This window comes from Schistocerca serialis, chromosome 6, assembly GCF_023864345.2.
Source record: "Schistocerca serialis cubense isolate TAMUIC-IGC-003099 chromosome 6, iqSchSeri2.2, whole genome shotgun sequence".
NCBI classification, from domain to species: domain Eukaryota; kingdom Metazoa; phylum Arthropoda; class Insecta; order Orthoptera; family Acrididae; genus Schistocerca; species Schistocerca serialis.
The window spans coordinates 181,062,979-181,075,611 of NC_064643.1; the positions used below are offsets into that span (position 1 = coordinate 181,062,979).

General features: G+C 43.4%; 1 long non-coding RNA gene across 1 annotated transcript in view; it reads right to left on the reverse strand.

Moving 5' to 3' along the window:
- Positions 1-533: 533 nt before the first annotated feature.
- Positions 534-12,633, reverse strand: part of LOC126484034 (uncharacterized) — a 33,083-nt gene continuing 20,983 nt past the window's right edge. The window contains exon 4 of the long non-coding RNA XR_007587801.1: positions 534-910. This is a non-coding gene — a long non-coding RNA (uncharacterized LOC126484034). The remainder of the gene's footprint in view (positions 911-12,633) is intronic.

Genomic DNA, 12,633 nt, shown 5'->3' on the forward strand with positions numbered 1-12,633 from the left:
GTGCCCCCCCCCCCCCCCTCACTTCGAATTCAATGTGTTTGCGCGACATATTCACTTTAACAAATGTCTCTGAGTTTTGTGACTTTGTAGGCTTCCCTGGCATAACAAGCCTCTTTCAGTTTGCTGCCAGATACTAAAATCAACTTGATCCAATATTTCAGTGGGCCAATTGGTCGCCATCTTTGGGAGATGCTGAGAACAGTTCTCAGCAGGACTCAGGAGCACCGTTCTCCTGAAGATGGCGAAAAGTTGGAGTGCTGAAATATTGAATAGAGCCGATTTTTGTATCTGGTGGCAAACCCGAAGAGACTTTCCAGTCAATGATTTTTCCCTTTAAACTCTGCACTTTCTTTAATATAATGCACGAAGATGCATCAAAGTTGTAAGATGGCCAGCATTGCACGAAAGGCGTATCCCAACCAGTGTCAGTTTTAGGCCCACAACCTGTAATGGGGTTAATAATCAATAGCCTATAGCCACTCCAGCTTTGAGTTGAAAAAACATGAGATGTTCGGAGAATCAAGACACAGGCACAAAAAGTTTTGTTGTATTTTAGGCATATTCTTACTTCATACATGAACACAATGAATTATCATTCAATTAAAAATTTTACGGTCATGCACAGCTGTGCCTGTCAACAAATTAAAGTTAATTTACCATCTCTTCCAGTTAATTCTGTCAGTTTCCGTATGCCGGCAACTGAGAACTAGATGACATTTATGAACTGGACGGCTACTCACAACTCCAGCGGATTCACTGAGTGTCTGGCAATCACTTGTACTGTGTGTACAGTACCTTGAGATGTCCCTCAGCAGAAAAATGTCTCATTGCTGCAGCTGACACTTATGCTCAGAACGAAGTTTACTTAACTCAATGAGAAAGCAGTCTAGGAGACACTAGATCTCACCACCTGTAACAAGTGATACCATTCAGTACATAGAAAGTTTCAAGAACACAAAGTATCATAAGTTTAAGAGCATGAATATGTTGAGGCAATACAAAAGCATGGGTCATGATGGGGACCCACCAAGTTATAGAAGGTGGGAATGATTCCCAGCTGAGAAAAGATGTTTACATTGAGAAATCTATCTCCCCTGAAGCGAGACTGCACCATTACTTTGAAACTTAGCAGATTAATTCTTTTTTCGGTGTTAAGTATTGGTGTCACCTGCGCAACTTTCCAGTCTTTAGGTATAGATCTTTGATCAAGTAAGTAATTATACACGATTCATAAATACGGAGTTTTTTAAATAGGCATACTCAAAGAGGAATGTAACTTGTGTACAATCTGGACTGGAAGACTACAATTGTAACATGGTAATGTCTATACAAAGCCAAATGCATGGATTTAATTAAGACAGGAGAAACAGGAAACATGGAAAAGAGGAAAAATATTGGACATGATAAAATACTGTGGTGAATAGTGGAATCCACAGGATGAATAATATGTACAAGTAAACTGAACAACTGGGTGTTGCAAACTCCCAAAATGAGAGAATGCAGACTGCAAAAACAGATATGTGAGGATTTTTGACCATGTCAACCAGAAAAAATCTCAGATCATGCAAGTGGCTCCTAGAAATCTGATGTGATCTTAATGTAGCAAATAACAAAATTAAGGAAAATAGTTTAATTGGACAGATAACAAATCGACTCACCAAGCAGTGGCAGAACACACATGTGAGGGTTGTAATTAGGCAAGCTTCCGGAGCCAGTGGCTCCTTCTTCAGGCAGAAATGTTGAAGGGAAAGCAAAGGGGTAAAGGGAAAGGACTGAATAGGTCTAAGAAAAGGGGTAGAGATTTCGAGAAAGTTGCCCAGAACGCAGATCAGGCTAGACTTACCACACGGGATGAGAAAAAAGGTCTTTCCTTCTCATCCTCTGCGGTAAGTCTACCCTGACACGCATTTCTGGGCGACTTTCCCGAAATCTAAGCTTTTTCCTAGACCCCTCCAGTCCTCCTCCTTCACCCCTCTTTCTTCCCCTTCAACACTTCAGCCTGAAGGAGCCACTGGCTCCAAAAGCTTGCCTAATTACAACCATCATGTGTGTGTTCTGCCACCCCTTAGTGAGTAGATTTTTTGTCTATCCAATTAAATTATTTTGTCAAAAATTGTTTTCATCGTTACAAAATTTTGGAAAAATACATACTGAAAGAAGGTTTTGGGCTTCCATCTCCAGAGAAAAGAAAATATTGAAGCAAAATGGTCAGAAATTTGGAAGCAATAACACTCTGAAAGAATAAAAAATTACTGGAAAATAAGAAGCAGTTATTTATTTGGTCCACAGCAGGGCCCAATGGTAAAAAAATTGGTGGGAGGGGGAGTTAACACAGCAAGACGTGATACGGTTTCTAACATGGCCGTGCCAACTACTATGATTGCATTCCTGTTAATATTTGAACTTTTTCTTTTCACTTATCACCCACTTTTCACATTCACATATGTAATATGTAACGTCCTTAAATATGCCAAGTCAGTAATTACACTGAGTTTCACTTACATTCATTGTTTAAATGATAAATTTGGGTATGCTGATTTCATTAATGTACACAGTGTTCACTAGAGTATTGTTAACTGAAAGATGTACCTAACTGAAATTTTTATGGCAACAATTAATAAATTTCTAATGAGTTAATCTGCATAACTGAATAGATTAACACCACTCATCTGAAGTACTCCCAGTAACATACTCTTATTTTCATAAAAACTAATCAAGTTACTATATAAGTGACAACAGAAGTTCAACCTGTCACTTCTGTGCTTCTTAAATTATGACTTGCCACTATGCTTTTGTTGCTATAAATTTTATACACAAGATTATGTACCTCATTAAATGATTAACACACTACAATTTTGCATAAATCATCATAGTGTAAAGAAACTCCCAAATGCCAACCGTACTTGTAAGTATGATCTTCCCAGCATAGGTGCATAACGTGGCCCTATGACAGCCTCTAAATTGTTAACCTGCAAAACAATTCACAAAAAATTACAGCTGATTCACAGTTGCAAAATTTAACACAAGCATTTTTCAAATAATTACGTATTTTCCAAAATAAAAGTTTGTTCATACAACAGTCTTAAAATAGTCAGACGACACCCAACAGTCAATCCCAGGTGCACTACTAACTATGCAAAATCACTGTGCAACTTAACTGCAACAGTTCGCACCAATCCACGGCACTGCTACCCACTCTTTATAAAACGTGATTATGACTGTCTGCACTCAGTAATCATTTGAGTCACACTATGTATTAAGTTTTTATAACAAAGTTTGTGTAATCATTCATGCAACATTGTGTATCGGATTAGTAATGTAAATACTGTGACTGCCTATCAAAGGCGTAACACATCATATCAAAACTTCAGACAGAAACAGCCAGTTGCACTGCAATTCTGAACTGGTACTGTGAATCATTTATTAAGTGTGGCTCCATTAACCTGACATTATGAACAGTTTTCCTATTTGCACAGCTATTTGTGCTTTCATAACACTGCTACTATGGCGTCCGAGTGTAACTATTGTTCTGTCACCGAAAATGCATTGTCCAAAGAATGGATTAGGGAGAAATGGGAGTTTCACTAGCTGAGTAATTAGAGTGATGCACTGACGAACTGGTAATAAAGATGGACAAGTCAGGTAGGAAAATGCTCCAGATTCATCATGCAATCTCCATATATACTCAGGCAGGGTACCACCATTTTTGTGTTAGCAGAAGAGCCAACACCGTGTTATGAGTGGAGGCCGAAATGCACGAGTTTTAGCTCACGCAGGCTGGCATGAGGAGGGAAGAACCATACTGGCGTGAGGTCTGGAACATGACAAGGAATGAGAATCCAGAAAGTGGACGTAATTAGTTTCATACTTAACTTTAATCCATTAATGATGAACGTCGCTCTTGATGGTACATGATTCACAATATTATCTGTTCAGAATACATTCTAGTATCTGAATATTGCGCCTTGCTAGGTCGTACCAAATGACGTAGCTGAATGTTATGCTAAACTGTCGTCTCTGCAAATGAGAGCGTATGTAGGCAGTGAACCATCGCTAGCAAAGTCGGCTGTACAACTGGGGCGAGTGCTAGGGAGTCTCTCTAGACTAGACCTGCCGTGTGGCGGTGCTCAGTCTGCAATCACTGATAGTGGCGACATGCGGGTCCGACGCATACTAACGGACCGCGGCCAGTTTAAATGCTACCACTTAGCAAGTGTGTTGTCTGGCGGTGACACCACAACCATCAACCTCAATTCTAGTTGTAGATTCAGGCAGAACAAACTCTTGTCAAAAGAATTCACAATGCATTTAAATTGGAAGCATTTACACATACCGTCAACTGAACGAAACGTGAACGTTTCTTGGGAAGAAAGCTTTTATCTTGACAATCCATGCACATGACACACATGATCAGAGTGGGCAGAGATAGCGGTCATGTGTTATGTGAAGTGTGCCTGTTGGTTGGTTGGTTTAAAGAGGGGGAAGGGACCAAACTGCTAGGTCATAGGTCCCTTGTTCCAAATAAAACAATGCCACAAGGGTGAGAATAAAGCAATCAAGACTGACAACACAAAATGGAGGGAAAGGAAAAACCACAAGAACGACGGAATGGCAACAAACACTTAAATGGAAAAAAAGGGGAGAAGAAAACCACAGAAACGCAAGAAACAGGTAGAAGAGATTAAAACGACAAAACAGATTACCATGGCTGGTTGATCATGAGGATAAAAAGGAGAAGCCAGCCAGTCTGCAACACATTAAAACCTCCACCCTAAAAGCACTAGGGTGGAGGACACAGAGGGACAAGGACATGTGCTAAAATTTTGATCAAATAATAAAGCCCATACTCACGAATAAAACATAAAACTAAATCAGCTGATGAGGCGTTGTCAGGTAAAATTAGCGGCAACGAGTCTGGCAACCGAAGATTTCTTCGCAGGGCAGTCAAAGTGGGGCAGTGCAACAGAATATGGGCCAACGTCAACTGGGCGCCGCATCGACACTGGGGCAGGACTTTATGGAGCAGGAGGTTGCCGTAGGTCGCCCAAGTGTGGCCAATGCGGAGCTGGCAGAGAACCACAGAAACCCTGCAAGAGGCTCGCATGGAGGACTGCCACACGTTCATAGTCTCCTTAATGGCACGCAGTCTGTTGAGCGTACTGAGACTACGCCACTTCGTCTCTCAAAGCTGAAAAACCTGGTGATGTAAAAACGAACACTGGTCAGTTATTGGAATGCCGATCTCCATAAGCGGTTTCCGTGTTTGGCCAGCCTGTCAGCAAGTTTGTTGGCTGGGATTCCAATGTGTCCTGGGGTCCACACAAACACCACTGAACGACCTGACCGTTGCAGGGCATAGATTGACTCCTGGATGGTCGCTACCAAAGTATGACATGGGTAGCACTGGTCAATAGCTTGTAGGCTGCTCTAGGAGTCAGTACACAGAAGAAATGATTCCTCAGGGCATGAACGGGTATACTGAAGTGCACTAGATGTGGCCACCAGCTCTGCAGTGAAAACACTGCAACCATCGGGCAGAGAATGTTGTTCAATTGTCCTCCATGGACATAAGTGAAGCCAACATTACCATCAGTCATCGAGCTGTCGGTGTAAACCACTTCGTGGCCTCGGTACATATCAATAATCGAGATGAAGTGACAGCGAAGAGCTGCGGGGTGAACTGACTCCTTTGGGCCATGCGAAAGGTCCAGGCAAAGCTGCAGCCTAGGTGTAACCAATGGAGGTGTACGCGATTGGACCTCGGGTATAGGTGGTAACGGCAAGGACTCCAGTTCAGATAGAAAGGATCGGACACAAACTGCAATTGTTAAGCCCTGACCTGAGCCACCGATGCGGGAGATAAACTGCCATGGGTGGGAAAAGGAGACGGTAATTCGGACGTGCAGGAGAACTATGAATGTGTGCAACATAACTGGCGAGTAGTTGTGCACACCTGACCTGCAATGGAGCGACTCCAGCCTCCGCAAGGACGCTTGTCACCGGACTCGTCCTAAAATCTCCAGTTGTTAGTCGAATGCCGCAGTGGTGCACTGGATTGAGTAAACACAATGCTGAGGATGCCGCCAAACCATAAACCAGATTCCCACAGTCAAGGCAGGATTGAACAAGGGCTCCATATAGCTGTGGCAGTTTAGAGCGATCTGCATCCCAGTTGGTGTTGCTCAGGCACCTGAGGTCATTGAGGTGCTGCCAGCACTTCCGCTTAAGCTGACTAAGGTGAGGAAGCCAAGTCAATTGGGCGTCAAAGACTAGTCCTAAAAATTGATACAGCTCCACTACAGTGAGGGGATCATCAGTATGGTAAAGTTCTGATTCCAAATGAACAGTATGATGCTGACAGAAGTGCATAAAAACCAAAAACTAAAAGCCGTGGGCTAGACCCCATGACCTCCTTGCAGATGGCTTCCTGTAGGTGCCACTCAGCAACACCAGTACTGGTGGAGCAGTTCAAAATGCAGAAGTCATCTGCATAAAGAGAGGGTGAGATGGACGGCCCTACAGCTGCTGCTAGACCGACAATGACCACTAAAAATAAAGACACTCAATACAGAGCCCTGCGGGACCCCATTCTCCTGGATATTGGGGGAACTATGGGAGGCACCAACTTTGACACAGAAAGTATGAATTGACAATAAATTCTGGATAAAAATCGGGAGCAGGCTTCTGATACCCCACTCGTGTAACGTGGCAAGGATATGATGTCGCCAAGTCATGTCATACTCTTTTCTTAAATCAAAAAAGACAGCAACAAAGTGTTGGTGTCTGGAAAAGGCTGTTCAGATGGCAGACTCGAGAGACACAAGATTATCAGCGGCAGAGCAACCCAGACAGAAGCCATCCTGGCACAGAGCCAGTAGGCCACGTGACTCTACGACGCAACCCAACCACCGACACACCATACATTCCAGCAGCTTACACAGAACATTGGTGAGGCTGGTGGGCTGATAGCTACCCACATCAAGCGAGTTTTTGCCAGGTTTAAGCACTGGTACGATTGTGTTCTCCCACCAGTGGGATATAAAGATGCCATCGCACCAGATCCGGTTGAAGATCACGAGGAGATGTCGGTTGTAGTCAGACGAGAGATGTTTAATCATCCGACTGTGGATCCGATAGGGCCCAGGAGCTGTATCGGGGCAATGTGCAAGGTCACTGAGGAGCTCACATTCTGTAAATGGGGCGTTACAGGGTTCACTGTGGCGTGTAGTGAACGAGAGGACTTTCCCTTCCATCCGCCGTTTGAGAGTGCGAAAGGCTGGGGATAATTTTCTGCCACAGAGGCGCGAGCACAGTGCTCGGCAATCGCATTTGGGTTGGTAGAGAATACACCAATTATGTCAACACCGGGAACACCTGTTGGGGTCTGGTACCCAAAAACTCTTACTCGTTTGACCTTTGCCCAGACTTGGGAAGGTGACGTATGGCACCCAGTGGTCAACACATACCTCTCCCAACACTCCTGTTTCCGCCTTTTGATAAGCTGTCGAATGCAGGCACGGAGCTGTTTAAAAGCTATGAGGTTCTCCAGGGAAGGGTGCCGCTTATGCCACTGTAGCGCTCACCGACGTTCCTTAATTGCCTCAGTGACTTCCAGCGACCACCAAGGGACCGTCTTTTGCTGGGGGCACCCTAAAGAACAAGGATCGTGTTTTCCTTGGCAGAAACGATTGTCCTAGTTAACTGCTCAACCACCACATTGTGGGGGAAATTCAACGGTGACAGCAGAGGTGAAGGCTTCCAGTCTGCCTTGTTTAAAGCCCATCTGGACAGGCGTCCATGGGCCTGACGCCAGGGCAGTGACAGGAAGATGGGGAAGTGGTCACTACCACACAGGTCGTCATGTGCTCTCCAGTGGATAGATGGGAGATGGCCAGGACTGCAAACTGAGAGATCAATGGCCGAATATGTGCTATGTGCCACACTGAAATGTGTGGCAGCCCCAGTATTTAAGAGGCAGAGGTAGAGTTGTGACAGTAAATTTTCGACATCTCTGCCTCGGGCCGTAAGAACTGTACCACCCTACAACAGATATGAGTGTTAAAATCTCCCAAAAGTAGGAAAGGTTTAGGGAGTTGATCAATCAGTGCAGCCAATGTGTTCAGGCATACTGCACCATCTGGAGGAAGAGACCTGTTGCAGACAGTTATTTCCTGCCTCGTCCTTATCCAGACTGCTACAGCTTCAAGAGAGGTTTGAAGGGGCACAGGTTCACTGCATACCGAGTTCAGGACAGACGCAAACTCCACCTGACACCATTATAGTTGCTACGGTTCCTGTAATATCCCTTATAGCAATGGAGGGCAGGGGCCTCCATTGGCGGGAACCAGGTTTCCTGGAGGACAATGCAGAAAGCAGATGTAAAGCTTAACAGTTGCTGTAGCTCAGCCAGGTGGTGGAAAAAACTGCCGCAATTCCATTGGAGGGTGACATTGTGAGGCTGGGAGGGCATGAAGCGCGCAAGAGGGCAGGTTATGCCTCAGGGTCACCTACTGCCTCCGACTGAGTATTTGTGGCCATTTCTATGTTGAATGAGGCAACATTGAGATTCAGGTCCACAAGGGACACTAGGATCTCCACTGCATCCTCAGATGCAGAATTGATAGGGAGTGGTGGTGGTTGGGCCACCAGAGGGTCCTGTTTCTTAGCAGGCTACTACTTAGTTTGCTTGCTCTCTCACTTCTCTTTAGGGGCTTGCTGGAACAATTACTCCGAATCAGCTTCAGGCACAGAGGAAGATTGTGAAGCTCTTCTTCCAGCACCTTTTGGCTCCTTGGCCGTGGCATTAGTGGAGACTTTGGGAGAGAGGGCCCCAAGGGACCCCTTCTGCATGAGAGAAGCCAGAGGAGGCTTTTGCATCTCTGGCAGGGGAGGGGGGGGGGGGGGGACCAATGTCCCCTGAGTTTGGAAGGGGGGGGGGTGTCCTTGCCCCCAAAGCACCTACTTTGGGATCAACGGAGCAATTTGCCCCCTACCACCAAGAGGGTGGATGTATTCTGGTGGCCCAGAGGAGCCACTGTTTGTAGCACAGAGTGAGGAACCACTGGCACTTGGGACGGTGATGGTGAAGTAGCTGCAGCGTATGTCAACATCAACCGAATGGGGTGTAATTTTTCGGATTTACATTTAGCCTCTGTGTTAGTCAACCGGTCCCGGGTATTATACTCCATGATTTTCCACTCCTTTTGGAGCACTGGGCAGTCTGGCGAGCAGGGGGAATGGAGCTCTCTGTAGTTGATGCAAGTGGAAGGTGGCGGACATGGAGTACCTGGGTGCAGTGGACGTCCACATTCTTGACATGTGGCGCTGGAAGTGCAGCAGAAAGACGTGCCCAAACTTCCAGCACTTAAAGCACCGCTTAGGGAGAGGGACGTATGGCTTAACATCACAGTGGTAAACCATCACCTTGACCTTTTCAGGCAATTAATCAGCCTCAAGGGCCAAGATGAAAGCACCGGTAGCAAACCTGTTGTCTTTGGGTCTCCTGTAAACGTGCCGAATGAAATGAACACCCTGCAATTCTAAATCAGTGCAGAGCTCGTTGTCAGACTGCAACAGGAGGTCACATTGGCAAATATTCCCCTGGACCATGTTGAGGCTTTTATGGGGAGTGACGACAGAAACAGGAATATCACCCAGTTTGTCACAGGCGGGTAACACTCGGGATTGGGCTGGGGATGCTGTCAGAATCAATTTAACCACAGACAGGATGTACAACTTCAAGATTTAACTAAAAAATTAGAATTTGACACTGAAGATAAATGTAATAACATAGAAAAGGAACTTGTTGAAAAATTAGGATCGTTTCAGAGCATATGCAATGTTACCTTTGATGTGATAAATCAGCAGTTGCGCACCCTGAAGGATAGTATTGAGAAACAAGATAAGATAATTCTTTTAGTACAATCGCAAATTGCAGGTGTCAACACTCGAGTTGATGATGTGGAAAGAAATTTTAAGGAAAAACTAGCAACTTCAGACACTATAAATATAAGCAGTCTGGAGGAACAGGTAGAGGAGACAATAGATAGAAAAGTTTCTGCGAAAGTGAACTATGACAATGTGTCTAAGAACCTATCCTATGAACTTTACGACACTAAGAGAAACATTGATGAGTTATAGAAAGAATTCAAACTTATGCAGGACCAAGTGGAGAACAGAGGGGCTTCTACTAATGTAGTGTTAACCAGTGAGGCAATAACCGACCTACAATGGGGAGCAGGTTCAGGACTATCCACGCAGTTTCCAAAATTTAAGCCAGACGGGGACGTGCACCCAACTCACTTCCTGAAGAGATTTAATCGGGCATTACCCAAGTCTTGGGAAGACACAAAAAAGATTGAGTTTGTGGTGGGGTATCTTTTGGGAGAAGACTCAGAGTGGGATACCGTAAACATTGAAAACTTTTCTTCTTGGGTGGACTTGCAGAAGAAGTTAAAAGAAAAGTATTGGTCAGCCAGTGCACAGGAGAAACTGCTATCGGATTTGTGGGACCCAAAATATTACAATAGTTCCTGGCGTACAATGAGAAGATATTTTGATTGGTATCTAATGAGGGCGAAGAACTTAAATAAGCCCATGGACGAAGAAGTGTTGGTTAGGATTCTTATAAGACATTTACCCATTTATGCTAAAAAGGATATATTGTGTAGTGGATGGAAAACAGTAGAAGAATTATTATCCTTTGTAGATGCACTTGATGCCATAAATAGGGACTGAAATGAGAGCATACATCAAAATGAACGTCAAAATCACTGAAGAAATAATAATAGTAGTGGTAAATTTAAGAGACACGAGGCAAATTTAGCGGGAGTACAACAGCATAGGCGGAATTATGGTAACGAAAATTTCCAAAAGAAACATCCATCTTCAACTATAGGCCCAGCAACATCGCAGGCATTTGTACCAAGTAATAATAGAGTCCAAAGTAGTAACGTCACACCGCGATTTGGTAACCAGCCTGTGCTTACAAACAGTGAGGAAAACGTAAAGCGATCTGGACCGAGGGCCAGGGCCCAGGTTGTAGAAATACAGTAGCAGGCCTAAATAATAAGAAATTTGTTACTTTTACACATAAAGTATCCACCAAAGAGTGGTTGTTCTTGGAAGAACATACTGATAACAACATTAATCCACAACCAATTATAATTGGAACAGTAGAAGATTTTGAAGTCGACATCTTTATTGATTCTGGTAGTGAAGTACCACTTATTTCTTGGGGTTTCTTTAATACATTAAGAACTAAGCATAACTTACCTATACTACCAGTAACAGGAGTATATATAGTTGGTATAACTGGAACTACAAGTAAGGTTGTCAAATATGAAACCCAAGTAACTTGTACCATCGGTGATATTTTGTTCCATCAAACACTTCTGGTAGTAGAAAATATTAACAGGAATGTGTTATTTGGCCTAGATTGGCTGTCAGAATTTAATGTCATATTAAATTTTGAAGAGAGCTGTCTTTATTTTGGATTAAGTGAGGATAAATATAATGTTAAGTTTATAACAGACAGTTATATTGATAAACAAACAACTGAACACCAGTGTTTACAATTAACAGCAACAGCGCAACTGTCACCAGAGATGGAAAACTTAAGTCACGCACCACATCAAGCTGACATACAAAATAAAGTAAATGAATCCCCAATAACCAACGACTAAAAATCCGATTTAACCAAAATTCTATTAAAATATGAAATGGTATTTTTTGATAGTCCAGGCTACATATGTAAGTTTAAGATCAAAGATGATACTGAATTTTTTTTTTTTTTTTTGTAAACTTTACCCGATACCGGTAAGCTTAAAGGAAGCAGTTAAGGGGGCGATAGGTAAAATGATAGATAGTAAAATAATAGAACACAGTACAAGTATTATCAACAGTCCTTTGGTAGTGGTGTGTGGCTAGTACTGGACATGCACACCCTAAATAAACATATAGAGAGCTAGACCGGTTAACATCGAAGAGTTACTCTCCAAATTTGAGAGACCACAGTATTTTAGCTCGATGGACCTGACTGCTGGGTATTGGCAAATCCGGTTACATCCCGATTCAAGGAAATATACAGCTTTTCTATTTCATGGGAAATCCTATCATTTTAATGTGTTACCATTTGGACCAAATGTCTTGGTAACAGTATTCATACGCGCATTAGACGAAGCATTAGGGAGAGAGTTATTAAAGGATTTAACCATATATGTAATTATATACTGATAATATCACCCACCTGGGACAAGCATTGCCTGACTTTGGGGAAAACCGTAAAAATATTTAAGCAAAAAGGTATTACAATAAAATTAAATCACACTTTGCAAGGCAAGAGCTAAAACTTTTGAGACATAACCGTAGGTGTAATGGAATGAAGCCTGATCCAGAACGTATAGAGGCCATTAAGGGGTGTCCACCACCTAGAAACAAGGAATGAAGCCTGATCCAGAACATACTGAGGCCATTATGGGGTGTCCACTTCCTAGAAACATAAGACAATTAAAGGGATTTCTCGGAATGGCACAGTATTACAGACACCACATACAAAGTCAAGAGTTAAGCGAACGTCGACTTTTGCGTTTATTACAGAAGGGAATACCATGGACATGCTTTTGAAAGTGTAAA